This window comes from Armigeres subalbatus, unplaced genomic scaffold (genome assembly GCF_024139115.2).
Source record: "Armigeres subalbatus isolate Guangzhou_Male unplaced genomic scaffold, GZ_Asu_2 Contig328, whole genome shotgun sequence".
Lineage (NCBI taxonomy): Eukaryota > Metazoa > Arthropoda > Insecta > Diptera > Culicidae > Armigeres > Armigeres subalbatus.
Window position 1 is genome coordinate 16,722 of NW_026943073.1, and position 14,306 is coordinate 31,027.

At 39.3% G+C, this 14,306-nt stretch overlaps 1 pseudogene; it reads right to left on the reverse strand.

Annotated features, from left to right (window-relative positions):
* Positions 1–256: 256 nt before the first annotated feature.
* Positions 257–14,306, reverse strand: part of LOC134204011 (uncharacterized) — an 86,686-nt pseudogene continuing 72,636 nt past the window's right edge.

Here is a 14,306-nt window from a genome sequence, read left to right on the forward strand (position 1 = left end):
GCCAAACGGCCCCCATGCAGGTTCGGCATAAATAATTGACTCATCCGTCGTGGGTTTCCCTAACAGTGTAAACATTTATTTTCCGCTCTAACACACGACGACATCACAAGTTTCGTAAAATTCGCTACAAAGGTACGTTGATAGAAAAATAGTTGTGCAACATTGAGCCCCACTTCGGTAAAACGGAAGCGTTCCTATATTTTGGCCTTGTGCTACACTAAACGGCTACCGTACGAGTAACAGTCGCACAGTGCTGCTAGCTACTGGGTTGCCACGTTGGTTTCTGTTCCATATCGGCAGAGCAGCACCTTCTTGAAGGCATCCCTGAATGCCTTGTTGAAAATCGTAGAAAATCGGGTTGACCATGCTACTGGCGTACCTGAGCCAGGTAACGAATTCGAACACCCAGTGGTTGATGCTGTCTCGCACTCCTTGCACACGCTCGGCAGCAGATTCAGCACGAAGAACGGAGCCCACAGTATCACAAAGGTGAAGAACACCACCCCCAGCACCTTGGTCGCTTTCTGCTCCAAGAGAATTATGCGCCCATGCCTCGAGGAGTTCCGTGAAATGACGCTAGAATTTCTCGAGTGATGGGACCGAATGGTGGCTTGCCTCTGGATTAGACACGGTGACGAACTGTTCTTCTTTGGTGCTCCAGAAACAACGATTGACGGCGTACTTTCGTTATGATGCCTTAGCGTAGCTGATCGACGCAAAGAAGCGCTAGCGACGTTTGGCTTCGTCGGAGTCAACAGCAGCGATGTACGAGCTCCTCCGAAACTGGACCTCGTCTTTGATGCCGACGGGAGTCCCACGTCACCACTGACACACTTTTCAGGTGATTGCTCTTCTTGTTTGGAGACACCACGGACGATGCCGGTAGAGTTGACAGACTACTCGAAGTCGATCTCGTAGGCTGTGAGGAGATTGAAATATTGCTGTAGATCTGGGTATCGAAGTTCGAGATTGAGCTAAAATTGAGGTGGTTTTGATAATCTTAATCTCGGCAGGTCTAATTCCCTCGAATTGCTGCTTGCTGCAACTTTCGCCAAAATATGGACACTTGCACGGTGGTGGCAGCTTGAGCGGATTCAACGACGTTCCTTCGCTATTTTCGCTATAGCTACGACTGCTGTCGTCATTCTCCGTCATTGCCTGGGTGACCTCATCGTCGGTGTGTCTGCGCGAGGCTTCTTTGCAACGTTTCAGTGCCTCCTGGAGGAAGAACTCGTCGACTGTGATGTCGGCGTCGAAGCCCTCCGGTGGAACCAACGCGAAGGGAAGACTCTTGAAACGTTTGCGCACCGCTATCGAGGGTGGCGTTGTCGAGTTGCGTCGGTTGATCCACGCGGATGTTGAACTGCGCCGTTTCTTCAGTGGTGGTGGTGGTTTTGCTGCCATGCAAACGGACTTTTTCCTGAAATGGGAGTAGAAAGGAAGGGGAATGTTATGGTAATGTTATAGATATTCAATTCGAGCAGTAGGTAGATGTTATAAAAAGCTATCACGAATTTCGTACTGTCCCTGAAAATAATTTTGGTCACAACAATAAAAACTTGAATCAGATCAGTAAATTTTTAAATTTTATGAGAATCGTCAAGTTGTACGTGCGGTGCAAATCAATCCATACGAAATGTTTTTCGAAACCCGGTTTCGGTGAAAATTTTCATGTATGAACATTCTCCTGAGAAACATGCTTGTCATAAGTAGGTTTCTGTTACTCATATAGAACTAAAATCAGTCATATTCAAGTTGCAGCAACCAAATCTAACTTAAGGTGAAATTGATATCCAATATTTCAATTTCATCTATGATATTGGATATGAATTTTATTCTACTTTGATTCTGCAATGATTTTGCCAAACCTCATTTATTTTAGATAGACAAATACTTTGAGCCGTCGATACTGTAGATCATTCTATTGGATGAGGTTTTGGGAAGTTTCGATAACAACTGCAGGAACAATTGTTGCACAGTTGCAAATATAATAATTGACCATTAACAGACATAGAATTATTGTTAGTGTTGTCTCGTCTTTTATTATTTTGTAATTAACAGTCCTGTAAATATAGTTTTGTAAATCAATGCACTCTTTATTTTGATAATAAGTCGGGTTGAAAATTATTGCTCTAAAGCTAAGGACTATTGTGGCATTTAAATGGACTCAAGGCGTGGCAATTACTCAGATACGTATCCAGGGAACCCATCGATGTTGGGACACGCCATCACTTCAAATCACATACAGTCTACTTTAAACGAAACAGGGCCGGATCGCGACAGATCATTTTCCAATTCTCACTTCTAGACCAACATTTGAAAAGGGCGTAACAGCCAAAATTTATTTTTCTGATTCTTTGTCTTTTACAAGGGAGAATGCATTTACACACTAACCCAGCACACGTGCATTGTAGTTGCCAAACTACCACACGGAAGTGTACTGGAGTGTCGGATCTGACCGTACCGGTAATACCTGACTAAACTCCCTTGGGCTCCGCCATCCTTTCCCCAGGAACTACCTCCTCCCAGTACTACTTCTGGGGATGGCAGTACTTAACGTACTCTGCTCATTCTCGCTCACACAGGCACCCGTCCCATGCGAGTCTTACTTGGGTGCTCACTCTATTGCACCCTCAAACACACCCCTACATACTCTGTTGCACCTCTGTCATGCCGTGTGGGTCTAACTTGTGTGCCCACCCTTCTCATGCAATGTGAGTCTGCTCACCTCTTTCATTCAGTTCTTGCTGACACATACTACTCTAGTCATTCGACCTAACACTGCTCTGGCATCCCTTGTGGAACATTTCGCTTAGGTTCCCACTTCTGACATACCATGTGAGTCTGACTCACCTCGCTCAACTCAAACATACCGTGTGAGACTGATTTGTATGCTCATTCCTTTCGTACCGAGTGAGACTGACTTGGATGCTCACCCACACTTCCTCTGCCACGCCACGGGGTATCAGTAGTCATAGGAACCAACATTCCTGCGCTACTCCCAGCGCGGCGTGTGCAGTCCATACATACACCTATTCATTCACACTTCTGCCATGCTTCGAGGTGACGAACTCGGTTGCCACCCGCTGCGCCAATACCTCTGCATGGGCAGACCATTCACACACTTTGATTCTTTGTCTACATATATGTATATGTAAGCCTTCCAAATAAAAAGATAGATTTAAAAATATGTATACGTAGACGAGGAATCAGAAGGAATAAATTTTGGCTGTTGCTCCCTTTTGAAATGTTGGTCTAGTCTTCACTTAACTTAACCGCTACTGTGCCGAGATCTACTGTAAAATTCTGCTGTATAGAATCCACACAGAATCTAATTTTAGATTTCCAATTACCTAATTATTGTTGTCGTTGCCAGTCCAGTAAATATGAAATTTACACAAATAATGCAAAAGTTCCAAACACAATCAAGAATTTTCCACAATACAAAAAATATAGTATACTATAAATATAGTATATATATATATATATATATATATATATATATATATATATATATATATATTTTTTTTTTTTTTTGGTCTTTGGTTGGTAATATATTTTTAGAAGCAAAAACTGCAATTTTAAAAGCTTCGCATAAAGAAATCAAAATGCTCCACGAAAAAAATGCAAAATTTTTATAAATAAATCAATATTAGCAATAAACAATTACAAACTTTTCAAAATAACTATTTTTTCACTAAAATTAAAACTTTCTGATGAAAAAATCAATAAAGAGCACTAAAAAATATGAGAATTTCCATAAAGAAATATAAAAAAGCAATAAAACTGAGCATTCATTGAAAATTTCATCATGCCTTTATGTATTTTTTTTAATGAAAATCTCTTTATTGTTGTATTGCTCTTTATTGATTATTTCGCGGAAAGGTTTTTAATTTCTAGTGGAAAAAAATAATTATTTCGTGGAAAAAATGTATTCGTTTCGTTTATTGTTAATATTGATTTGTTTATGGAAGTTTTGTATTTCTATCCGTGGAATCTTTTGATTTTTATATGGACAATTCTTTTTCATAATTGCAATTTTTGCTTTTATTAGTGCTATTTTTTTGTTTTGTGAAAAAATCTTAACAGTTTTTTTTAAGTTTTATAACTCTCTTAAAGACCATGTTTTGCTCTGCAAGAGTGCTACAAAAACAGAATAAAACCAAAATGTTACTAGGGATATGGAACTGTTGTATTATTTGGAAAAATTTTATATTTATTTGTTGCTCATACCCTGATTTCTTCATTGGCAATCTCCTATTTTTTTTTGGAAAATTTTTAGTACTTCATGGACATTTAATTTTGCTGCCTTTAATAAATTGCAAATTTATTCATTTAATTCAATAACTTATCTGTAGCTTTGCGATACATATTCATACGATTGTATATGTTATTGATTAAACAAAATGCTACAGAAATAAAGATGCATGCATTTGCTAAGTGGAGGTCGATTTATCGCCTGCAACTTCAAAAAAATCTCAATAAGTTTCCGGATTGTTATTGGAAGACTTATTCATTATTTAGTACCTTCGATTTTCCAGTAAGATAGGATTATGTATTTACTATCCGTTGTATCTAGCGGCGCAGCCTATTTTTATGTATAAAGGTTTGAACGAACCTCTTCTTCTAATGAATTTGATTCCGGGGAGTTTCCGGGGATCCCAAGCGTAACGGCACCCAATGCCAAGAACACTCAGTCATGAACAACAAACATCAAAACATGTACCTAGTATAAGCAAAGAAGTGTAAACCCTAATATATAAGATAGCAAGACCAATAAAGAATGTTGATCAGTAAGAAAGTAAATGGTTCATGCCCTTTTCAATCCGTAGAATCAAATTTGATACGCCTTCAATAGCTGTTCCTTTTCAAGTCATTCAAGAATTCCCTGAGTATACCTCTTTAAAGTCAATATACATAACGAAAGGTATGTATATTTTCTTTAGAAATTAAACATGCTTCTAGTGATTGTTTGATCCACACTGAGAACCAATTGAATGCGAGGTACTTACAGGATACCTCTCTCCAATGACAAATAAGACAAATAAGCCAAATAGGATAGATAGGACAAGACAAATATTACTTCGGATGATCCTCCAGCAATTCCTCCGAATATTTGTCCAAGAATTAGTTTGGATATTCCACCAGAAATTACTCCGGATACTCCTTCAGGAATTCCTCTGGAAATTCTCCGGAAGAATTCCTGAAGGAATATCCTGAGAGATTCGTGGAAAAATATCCGGAGGAATTCCTGTAGGGATGTCCGGAAGAATTCCTTGAGGAATATCCGGAGGAATTCTAGGACGAAGTCCTGGAGTTCCGAAAGAATATTTGGAAGAATACTCGTAGGAATCCCAGAAGGAACATCCGGATGAATTTCTGAAAGAATATTCAGTGGGTTTCCTAGAGATATATCCGAAGGAACTCCTGGATAAACATTCGTAGTAATATGTGGAGCAATATCCGGAGGCACTCCTTGATGAACATCCGGAAGAATTCCTGGAGGAATGTCCGGATGACTTCCTGAAGAAATTTCACGCAGAATTCCTGGTGGAATATCCGGAGAAGTTCCTGAAGGAATGTTCGAGGAATATCCAAAGAATTATTTTGACGAAGGAATTTCTGAGGGAATATCAAGAGGAATACTTGGAGAATATTTGGAACAACTTCTGGAGGAATTCTTTAGGAATATCTAGATGAACTACTGAAGAAATATCCGAAGAGATAGCAGAATAATATTCTGAGGATTTCCTGAAGGAATATCTGGAGGAATATCCAAAAGAATGTCTTGAGGAATATTCTCTTGAGGAATATTCAGAGGAATTCCTGTAGGAATATTTGGACGAATTCCTGGAGGAATTTCCGGGATAATTCCTGGAGGAGTTCTTGGAGGAATATCCTCAGGAATTCCTGGTGAAATATCCAATGGACTTCCTAGAGGATTATCCGGAAGAGTTCATGGAGGAATATCCGAAAGAATATCTGGAGGAATATTCGAAGGAATACTGGAATATCTGAAAAAATGTATGGAGGAATATATGGAAGAATGCCTGAAGGAATATTCGGAGGAGTTCCTGGAGAAATATCCGAAGAAATTCCTGGATGAATATCCGGAAGTATTCCTGGACCTATAGCTGGAGGAATATCAGGAAAAAAAACTTACTATTTTTTTATTTGTTTTATTTGTCTAATATGTCTTTTTTGTTTTATTTGTCTTACTTGACTTATTTGTTTTGTTTGACTGAAAATGCAGACTGAAAATGTATTGCGAGAGATCGGCTGATACCTGGTGCTGGGAATTTGGTTTCATCAGTACCCGCTAAGCTGCGGTGGACGACGGAGGTCCTTCGTAGCTTAGTAGGGAAAGCACCTGTCATGCGAACTGGGGTCGTGGGATCAAACCCCACCGAAGGGGCGGTTACCCTCCAATACCTTTTCCGAACTAAATCTATCACATGTTGTACATATGCATAATCAAGTTTCAGACATAGTAATTAATTTCCACACCGGGTGGCTTAATACCCGGCATACAGGCAATTAACTTTGAATGTACTCGGCTGGTGTTTGTTTATGTTGATCTCCCCAATCCGTGATTGGTCGACGCTGCTGCTTTTCTCTCGCCGATCCGCTGCACGACTTCTCCATTGTTGCCAGTTTTTTTTGTTCTCCATTTACGTGACCAAATTGGAAATTGTCCTAGAGTCCTGTGACTTTTATACACCATCCAGAGTAAAAGACACCCAAAGTAAAATTTTGAAACTCGTCCTCAAAAAGTAGCGACTGCCCAGTCAACATTATTATACTTATTGCTCTTGATATAGGTCATCATATACACATAAGATATTATGTATATAATGCACCGAATCGCTAAATACCTACTAAAGTGGAGGCCTTATACGTGCTAAATAAGGACTTTCTCGAGTTTTCATGATCATTTATACGACTTAATGAATATTTGAAAAAATAAATGGTAACAACCCTGTCTCGAACATTTGACCTCTGGAACTAAAGGCTGGTGCTCTACCCTTGCGCTACTCAGCAACTCTTGAAAAGCAGCAAAACTTTGACAATCATAATCTAGATGGAGATTTATTATTGACAAGAGCTTCAGTGTACGATATGAACTACATTGATACGATTCGGATGCCTTGTTGTTGGACGTACAAATGTGGCTTCTATCGTATATGATAACAAATTATGATTATCCTGATAATGTTCGTACATAACAACGATTGCGCATCATTCCAAACGGTTCAACCCACGTAGAAACGATTCTGAAATGTCAACATCAGTAATGTCTTTCATCGTGTTTATTTTCGAACTGTGTTTACAGCTCAATTACATTTTAGTTGTTCGATGAAATGTTAGTGCAGATATTGAGGGATAATGGTTGGCAGCACAAAATTACGGGTTAGGGACAAAAGGTCGAAAGACAAAACGTCGAAAGGACAAAAGGTCGAAAGACAAAACGTCGAAAGACAAAAGGTCGAAGGGACAAATGGTCGAAAAGGACAAAAGGTCGAAAGGAACAAAAGGTCGAAAGGACAAAAGGTCGAAAGGAACAAAAGGTCGAAAGGACAAAACGTCGAATGGGACAAAAGGTCGAAAGGACAAAACTTCGAACAGGACAAAACGTCGAACAAGACAAAAGGTCGAAAGGACAAAAGGTCGAAAGGGACATAAGTTTGAAATTAACAAGAAACTGTAACGGAGAGAATCAATCTCGCACCAGAGTTGCCCTACACAGTTAGCAAAAACTCTGCTCTTTTGTTTTTACAATTTTTAACAATTAAATGAAATTCATTCAATAAGTACCACTAATAGATGGATGTTTGAGTTTTCTAAATGTCACTTCGATCAAATACACCGGCGTGTATTATACAGTCCTCAGCTACGGAATTGAGAGACAAGTCCGCATAAAACGACCCCGAGATCCTTAATCCCTGAGCAGGCAAGTTTCAACATAGTTGTTACTCGGGCAGTGTCCTGTTATTAAGCCGCAAAAGATATTTAAATCTTTTTTAGATAGGCTGAGCAGCTTTTGAGTAACAGTTTTGTTGGGAGATATAAACCTTTTAGGTTGGCTCAGCAAGACCATGCTGATGGTGGCTGAGTTCGTTCTAGGAAATTTACGTGTAAGAAATTTTCTCGACTTTTTGGGCATACAAGCATCATCGTGTTAGCCTTTATGATATACAAATGCAAAATGGTAAGTCGGCTTAGGAATCTTGCAACTAATAACTGTGGAAGTGCTGAATGAACACGAGAAATGATGGAACGGCCTCTTAGTTTGAGTACCCGTTCGATAAACCTTGTTCTTCTTACTTACTTGAATACTTACTTTCTTACTGTCAATATTTTTTTCTTAGCTGCCTGTATTTTCAATGCGTGCGCCTGCGTGGTATAGGATAACTCTGTCTCGCAGAATACAAGCTTTATTCATTTGTATTAACAATCTTTTTTATCTATTTTAGAACTATCTAGATATTGATAATATTGTCTTATAGTAATTACTCCTTCTTAGAAAATTGGTGATTCTTCAACTTTGATTGATTAGATGAGTGAGTTATTTTTGATTAAAGTTAAATGCATTTCATAAATTCTTTTGGAATACACCCAAATTGTTATTAACTTGTTCTTGATAGACCTTTTTTTCCCTTTCGAACTTTTTGTTCTTTTCTGACCTTTTGCCCTTTCTGACCTTTTGTCCCTTTCTGACCTTTTGTACCGTTCAACCTTCTGTGCCTTTTCGACCTTTTGTCCTTTCGACCTTCTGTCTCTTTCGACGTTTTGTCTTTTCGACCTTTTGTCTTTTCGACCTTTTGTCTTTCGACCTTTTGTCCTTTCGACCTTTTGTCTTTCGACCTTTTGTCATAGATTCCAAAATTACACCGGCAATATTCGGAATTTTGGCATATCGGATGTAGTGAAGTAAGTAATTTTGAAATTAATTTAATCGGTAAGGTTCAGTGGTTCAGTGCTCAACACGCAGAAGGTGGAAGCTATATACGTACAACGCACATCGGTATATGATTTGTATGACAATATTTGTATACATAAACGATATTTCCGATTTGATCCGATAAAACTAATATTATTTATATAGGATTATGACTTCCATAAACGCAATCGTAAATATTGCTCACACTGGTATCTTATACAACAATGTTCATATTTTAGCCATCTTCATAAGCAGTTATATACGAATGTGAAAGAAAATAGCAATATATGCGATACAATTTATCATTTCATATACGATATGTGGTTTACTGGGTGGTTCACACAACAATTTTTGTGTCAAAATAAGCAAACATCTTTGCAAACATGGTGCTTCAGAAACTCAATTCTAGAAATTCACCTCTGAAAGTTGCGACTTTTTTTTAACGTACTAGAAAACTGTGAGTTTTTATAGATAAAATATTGAAATAGAAATGAAGAAACTGATTAGACAAGCTGGAGCTATGATGGAGCTATCAAGCGAGGGGGAGGAACTCCCGGACAATTCCTGAAGCAACTCCCGGACAATTCCTGGAGGAGATCCTGGGGGAATTCCTGGAGGAACTCCAAGAGAAATTCCTGGAGGAACTATAGAAGAAATTCCTGGAGGAACTCCAGGAGGAACTATTGGAGGAGCTCTAGGAGAAATTTCTGGAGGAACTCCAGGAGGGATTCCCAGAGGATTTCCTGGATGAAATCCCGGAGGAATTCCCAAAGGAACTCCGGAAGGAATTCCTGGAGGAGCTCTCAAAGAAATTCCTGGAGAAACTCCCTTAGGAATTCTTGGAGGAACTTCCAGAGGAATTCCTGGAGGAACTTCCTGAGGAATTCTTGGTTGAGCTCCCAGAGGAAATTCGGGAGGAACTTCCGGAGGAATTCTTGGAAAAACTCCCAGAGGAATTCTTGCAGGAACTCCAGGAGGAAATCTTGGAGGAGCTCCCGGAGGAAATCCTGGAGGAACTTCTGGAGAAATTCCTGGAAGAATTCCTGAAAGGACTCCCGGAGGAATCACTGGAGGAGCTCCCGGAGGAAATCCTGGTGGAACTTCTGGAGGAACTCGCGACAGTGATTTTTACTCGCGAACAAAACACTGGCATACTTTAGTCTTTGCTCTGTCAATACTCGCGTAAAAAGCAAGTACCAGAAAAATGCAAACAGAAGGTTCGCTCGTAAGCAGCGCTTTTAGTAGATTAAATTACACTCTTTTCTTACTTGTGGAGCGAGTATTTCCACCACTGATATACAGTTCTATTCCGGAGCACAACTTACTGGCTATATAAGGCCGAAAAGTAGTGCATGCATTGATTTTGCTCTCAGAATACTAAAACAAACGATTCCAGAAAAATATCGGCTGTCTAAGACGAAATTGGACATTTCTCCGAATCTCCTGAATCATTTGGTGGACCAGTTGCCACCAAGTACTGGAAGGTCAATAAGTGGTCCTTGCATTGATTATGCATTTATCTTACTAGAAAATCGATTTCAAGAAAGGTTGCAGTTTTCTGAACCATTAAAAAAATTGTTTGGAACGACTCATGACACATCATGAAACCTATTCCGGAATGGACACACCGAAGTCTAATTAACTGGTGAACACAGGATCATCAAGAACATGCGCTTGAGATTATTTCAAGAAGTTTGATATCCATATTGATGATGTTTCATTGAAAAATGTTTAGGCCAACTATGATCCCTCGAGGAACCTGTTCTGGAATCGCCAATCGAAGATTTGCACTTCTGATGGACCCAAAAAAAGAAAGATCAATCTGCTGATGAAATTTCAAGAAGTTTGATAACCATATTGCGGAATACCTACCGAAAGGCTACATTTGGCATAATTGAGAACAAAAGCGAAAAAGAAAAAGCGAGGGTCATTTGGCATAACGGACATATGGCATATTTTTTTTTTGGTGTTCATGAAATTAGCTACTAGACTAAATGGTGCTGAAAAACCCGGAATGGTGAATATAACACAGCTTGTTAATAATATTAAAAAGACATAATCTTTTCGAAGAAAGCATGTATTGGCCGGGTACGAAGCAACGATAAATGTTAAATCTCCATTGGAAATAAAGTTTCTATCGGGATGCGTTTTCCCGACAATAATAGATGTGATCCCTTCTTTAAAATTGGACAATGGTGGATGTGATCCCTTTTTATTCAAGTAAGCGATTACCCAGTTAAAGCAGTGGTGATGTAATTCGTTTGTCCCGGATTAAGGCAATGGTGGATTAAATCCCTCTGTGAGTAAAAGTGATTCCCTTTATGGAAATAGAAATTTATCCAGAATACGGCAATGGTAGATGTGATTCATCCTTTGGATGTAGGCGTTTTTCTGGAATAAGATGGTGAATTTGATTCCCGGACGTTGACCCGGGGTAAGGCAATGGAGGATATGATTCCTTCTTTGAAAGTAGGCATTGATCCATTCTTCAAAAGTAGGTGTTTAATCGGAATCAAGCAAGGGGAATCAAGATCCATTTTTTTAGTTTAGTCGTTTTCCGGGATTAAGTCAATGACGGATGTGATCCCTTCGTCGGAAGAAGTTCTGCCGCTTCGTTTGTCCGTACTTCCAAAAAATGTCTATCATCAGTCAAAATCTATCAGAAAATATCCTCGATTTGTTCTGACTATGTGAAAAACACATCAAATAACCCTTTCCCTTTAACAGTTCCATATTATGCCAAATGTCTGTTATGCCAAATGACCATTATGCCAAAATACCATTATACCAAATGACCGTATGCCAAATGGCGTTATGCCAAATGACCTTATGCCAAATGACCCAGACCCCTACCGAAATCAACAAACAATATCATCTAAGTAGGACATGTCCCGAAAAATCCGGATTTTCCGGATACCAAAGTGCCGGATCAGTCCACCTGATAACAACTAGATGGAAGAAGAAGCTTCAAATTGAACGAGCCCAAAATTATGTAGATCGGGTGAAAATTGCCTGAGATATACACACTTAGTTTTTATTTCTGCAGCTCAGCAAAAATCTGCACAGCCATGCGCCATCAAAATAAAAACTGATATTTCAACAAAATGGCGTTTGTTTGTTGATTTTCGGCAAAATAATTGCTGATTTTCAGCAATTTTGACAGAAATCTCGGCAAAAAACATGTTTGCTGAGGCACGGCTGTGCGAATTTTGGTAAAAGTTCAACATTTTGCTGAGATCCCGGTAAAAAAATTATGTGTACGCATTTTAGTTTTGTGGGTGGCTGGGTACCCGCGAGTCAAGCTACAATATGTTCTATGGATCTTAATTATATCGTTGAAGTGTTTATCGGCTATGCAGTCTGGATGACCAGCTAAAACGCTATATTAATTAGATAATAACCTGACGGGATAACAATCCGGTGTTTTAATTAACAGTTCACATAATATAACGGATACCGGATTAGCTGATGTTTAGAACACTCAATTATTTGACTTATACGAAGGACACTTATGACAATGAAACGCTGAGCGATTTTAATCCATTGAAAAAGGACCGATAAAGGTACCGAAACGTCTAAACAGAATTAATTTAGCGTTTTAGCTGGTCATCAGACTGCAAAGCTGATAAACACATCAACGAGTTAATTACAGTCGATAACCACGATCTTAATTATATCATAAACTAATGAGAATTTTCTCCAGTATGAAATGGTTGACGCATAATTTAGCCTTCAAGGACTCTAACACGAAAAAAGCACGCTTATCGTTAACAACAGCGCTGAGACTGTGTAAGTGATCCATGGTCTCATACTAGTCCTGGAAGGTTAAGGAATACTCAATATACCCCCTATGCAATTTTCATCTCATACATGCATCACATTAATAATTCATTCTCTAGAAATACCATACAAGCCTCTTGAATAGCTGTCGCTATGGAAATGAATGAAAAAAAATCCGAGTTATCTCAGTTTAAAATCAGTATGAATAGAAACACTTTTATACACCAGTAAAAAGCATCACTCTTAAACTTCCTCGTGAAATCGTGTTAACAAGGATCAGTAGAAAATTTCATTACCACGGAATAGTGCTGACGCTAATGGTAACACCTCCGCAGACGAAAGCACCGTCAGAATGGCAGATGTAAATCATTTCTCTCATACCGACATTCCAACTGGTCAGCACACATGACAAGTCCATGGTTCTCGAGTGTCTCTGCCTGCCGAGTGACCCGTGCCAGGGTATCATAAATCATTCCACCGAACGGTGATGGCCGGCTTTTGTATTCATTTTTGTGTTAGGGATGTGGTATATCAAATGGTTTCTGGGTCTGATGCTTATGAACAAAAGCGTGTCACATTAGGAGGATTGTAGTAACGAACAAAACGAAAAACCAAAGCAGGTCTCAGTTTTTTAATAATTTGGCTGATGAATTATCTGTCATAAAATACGTTAAATTGAGCTGCTCATTACAGTTTGAAAAATATTTATTAAATAGCGTTGGGCTTTCTTCATCAACTACTGTATATCCTTATCATTTGATGCCACCTGCCATCCACGTAGAATTTTATTTGGCTTCATCATCATTGCTCTTCCTTTTCATATTATTCAGCTATTTATTGTGCGGAAATAGCTGAAAAGATTCTCTGACATTTATCAAAATAGAACTACATTGGATTCTACAAGTGCCACAAACGCCTTTGTGGTATTCTGGAAATAAGTTTTCGATTATGTATGACCAACTGGACCTAGTTCCGTATTTCCTATTCAGAGAAATACACCAACTTTCGACATCTATTGAAGAAGTCCTAATGTTCTTCGGTAAACGCAATACCAACAAATAGCCCGAAGCAGTTGCCATGTCATTCCGAGAGTAAATATCAAGCTGAATATTCCTGTGACCGTTCCGTTGTGACGGATGATGGCCGGATGTGGAAAGTCCCAGCCGGGTGACTCCAAGTTGATAGATTGTCAAACACGTTGAGCCGCTCATCCATCCCCGTCAGCTTAAAGCTCAGGGAGAAGACTTTGTTTAGCTTCAAGAAGCAAAAAGCACGCATCAAGTCCGCCCAAATTGGATTAGGTGTGGGTCCAGCAACATGGCTGTACCCCATTCCTGGTGAACGCAAATCCTTCCACTCTGTCACGTCGCATCATGCGGAAGCATCCATTCGCACGGCAAATGCGATTTACTGACCGCCACAGCTTGATGTTCGGGGCGATCACACCATCAAGCAGTGGGTGGTTAAGATGTGGGATTTTTCCTGGACTGCTGGCTGGACAGAGTTTCCCAAACTGATGTGATGTTTTCCGAAATGATATTACGGCTGACTGACGCGGCTCTTCATAGGTCAGTCGTAAGCTGCG